Source organism: Schistocerca serialis, chromosome 5 (assembly GCF_023864345.2).
Source record: "Schistocerca serialis cubense isolate TAMUIC-IGC-003099 chromosome 5, iqSchSeri2.2, whole genome shotgun sequence".
NCBI classification, from domain to species: Eukaryota; Metazoa; Arthropoda; class Insecta; order Orthoptera; family Acrididae; genus Schistocerca; species Schistocerca serialis.
In genome coordinates this window covers 432,951,087-432,954,783 of record NC_064642.1, presented here as the reverse complement: position 1 = coordinate 432,954,783, position 3,697 = coordinate 432,951,087, and the positions used below count along the sequence as shown (strand labels likewise).

The 3,697-nt window shown below is 43.2% G+C and overlaps 1 pseudogene; it reads left to right on the top strand.

Moving 5' to 3' along the window:
- Positions 1-229: 229 nt before the first annotated feature.
- On the top strand, positions 230-383 carry LOC126482847 (5.8S ribosomal RNA; annotated as a pseudogene).
- Positions 384-3,697: the final 3,314 nt, after the last annotated feature.

Here is a 3,697-nt window from a genome sequence, read left to right as displayed (position 1 = left end):
TTTTCGGCTAGTGGTGGCTTGTGGTTAAGAGAAGTCGAAAGGAGTGAGCAAAACTACATCGGGAAACCGAAACAGACGACTCATAACGAAAAGATTGCGGAATGTACTGCAAAAGCAAAACTTCGAGAAGACGAACTCTGAAGCCGTTGGTGCCGTAACAATTATTCCGTGCAGCAACGATAATCTAGGAAGGGCGAGGCGTGGGTGTCTCTCGACCACACAACAAAATCACCCAGGACGGTGGATCACTCGGCTCGTGGATCGATGAAGAACGCAGCAAATTGCGCGTCGACGTGTGAACTGCAGGACACATGAACATCGACGTTTCGAACGCCATTGCGGTCCGTGGATTCCGTTCCTGGGCCACGTCTGGCTGACGGTCGGCATATATATCGAGTAGATTTCCTGACCATGTTACAGTTCTGGGTGGAGATTTTAATTTGCCGGATATAGACTGGGAGACTCAAACGTTTATAACGCGTGGCAGGGACAAAGAATCCAGTGAAATTTTTTTACGCGCATTGAGTGAAAACTACCATGAGCAGTTAAACAGAGAACCGACTCGTGGCGATAACATATTAGACCTTCTGGTGACAAACAGAGCCGAACTATTTGAAACAGTTAACGCAGAACAGGGAATCAGCGATCATAAAGCGGTTACTGCATCGATGATTTCAGCCGTAAATAGAAATATTAAAAAACATAGGAAGTTTTTTCGGTTTAGCAAAAGTGACAAAAAGCAGATTTCAGAGTACTTGACGGCTGAACACAAAAGTTTTGTCTCAAGTACAGATAATGTTTAGGATCAGTGGACAAAGTTCAAAACCATCGTTCAATATGCATTAGATGAGTATGTCCCAAGCAAGATCGTAAGAGATGGAAAAGAGCCACCGTGGTACAACAACCGAGTTAGAAAACTGCTGCGGAAGCAAAGGGAACTTCACAGCAAACATAAACGTAGCCAAAGCCTTGCAGACAAACAAAAATTACGCGAAGCAAAATTTAGTGTGAGGAGGGCTATGCGAGAGGCGTTCAATGAATTCGAAAGTAAAGTTCTATGTACTGACTTGGCAGAAAATCGTAAGAAATTTTGGTCTTATGTCAAAACGGTAGGTGGATCAAAACAAAATTTCCAGACACTCTGTGACCAAAATGGTACTGAAACAGAGGATGACAGACTAAAGGCCGAAATACTAAATATCTTTTTCCAAAGCTGTTTCACAGAGGAAGACTGCACCATAGTTCCTTCTCTAGATTGTCACACAGATGACAGAATGGGAGACATCGAAATAGATGACACAGGGATAGAGAAACAATTAAAATCGCTCAAAAGAGGAGAGGCCGCTGGACCTGATGGGATGCCAGTTCCATTTTACACAGATACGCGAAGGAACTTGCCTCCCTTCTTGAAGCGGTGTACCGTATATCTCTAGAAGAGCGTAGCGTTCCAAAACGGTCATGCCCGTTTTCAAGAAGGGACATCGACCAGATGTGCAGAATTAAACACCTATATTTCTAACGTCGATCAGTTGTAGAATTTTGGAACACGTATTATGTTCGAGTATAATGACTTTTCTGGAGACTAGAAATCTACTCTGTAGGAATCAGAATGGGTTTCGAAAAAGACGATCGTGTGAAACCCAGCTCACGCTATTCGCCCACGAGTCTCAGAGGGCCGTAGACACGGGTTCCCAGGTGGATGCCGTGTTTCCTGACTTCCGCAAGGCTTTCGATACAGTTCCCCACAGTCGTTTAATGAACAAAGTAAGAGCATATGGACTATCAGACCAATTGTGTGATTGGATTGAAGAGTTCATAGATAATAGAACGCAGCATGCCATCCTCAATGGAGAAAAATCTTCCGAAGTGATTTCAGGTGTGCTCCAGGCGAATGTCGTAGGACCGTTGCTATTCACAATATACATAAATGACCTTGTGGATAACATCGGAAGCTCACTGAGGCTTTTTGCGGATGATGCTGTGGTATATCGAAAGGTTGTAACAATGGAAAATTGTACTGAAATACAGGAGGATCTGAAACGAATTGACGCATGGTGCAGAGAATGGCAATTGAATCACAATGTAGGCAAGTGTAATGTCCTGCTAATACACAGAAAGAAAGATCCTTTATCATTTAGCTACAATATAGCAGGTCAGCAACTGGAAGCAGTTAATTCCATAAATTATCTGGGAGTAGGCATTACGAGTGATTTAAAATGGAATGACCATATAAAATTAATCTTCAGTAAATCAGATGTCAGACTGAGATTCATTTGAAGAATCCTAAGGAAATGCAATCCGAAAACAAAGGAAGTAGTTTATAGTACACTTGTTCGCCCATTGCTTGAATATTACTCACCAGTATGGGATCCGTACCAGATAGGGTTGATAGAAGAGATAGAGAAGATCCAACGGAGAGCATCGCGCTTCGTTACAGGATCATTTAGTAATCGCGAAAGCGTTACGGAGATGATAGATAAACTCTAGAGGAAGACTCTGCAGGAGAGACGCTCAGTAGCTCGGTACGGGCTTTTGTTGAAGTTTCGAGAACATACGTTCACCGAGGAGTCAAGCAGTATATTGCTCCCTCCCACGTATATCTCGGGAAGAGACCATGAAGATAAAATCAGAGAGATTAGAGCCCACACAGATCATACGACAATCTTTGTTTCCACGAACAATACGAGACTGGAATGGATGGGAGAACGGATAGAGGTACTCAAAGTACCCTCCGCCACACACCGTCAGGTGGCTTACGGAATATGGATGTAGATGTAGATGTAAAAGAATAGACCCTCATAATTACAGCCCACTTCCATTGACTTCGGTTTGTTATAGTTTTCTGGAATATATTCTGAGCTCGTGTATACCAAATTTGAGACCGGAAAAGCTTCTGGCTAAAAAAAAGCTTTTAGTTAGAAAGCTTGCCCTTTTCTCACATAGTGTGGGGATAGACAGATTCCATGTTCCTAGATTCTTCGAAAGCGTTTCACATGACGTCGCACTGCAGACTGTCGACGAAAGACCACACATATGTGAGTGGCTCGCAGTCTTTTTCAGTAACAGAACCCAGCACGTTATCTTCCAAGGCTGTTGTTCATCAGACACGAGGTTGTCGTCAGCAGTGGTCCAGGAAAGCGTAATAGACCCACCGTTACTCTCTATATATACATAAATGATATAGTGAACAAGGATGGAGGTTTTTTTTTAAACTCTGTTTGGAATCCTGCTCTCTCTCTTGTCAAAAAATAGAGGGACAGAGTCAATATTACCTCATTGTCTTGTTCGTAGTCTCACTATCGATATCTCTGACTTTGGTCATCTTTGTTGGCACTAGTGTTCGGTGTGTGTGATCTTTCCTGTGTTAGTCCAAGAACCGTGGTTTTAAATTTGCTTGTACATCGCCTGTCCGTTGCAGTTTGCCTTGAAAATAGCGGGGTGTGCTCCCGCCGAAATATCGGCGGTCGCTGTTAATATTACCTCACTGAAGTCCCGTAAGTTGTTTGAAAACTGTATACGCCAGGAGAAACTCAGGTCTCACAGGGTTAGCAGTAATTTACGGCACTTTGCTTTTGACACTGTGTTGTACGGGAAGGTGTCGCCGTTGAGTTACTGCCGGAGGTTACAGGATGAGTTAGACAGAATTTATAGTTGGCGAGTTGAATGTGAGCTTGCTCTAAGTTGTGCTATCTTTTAA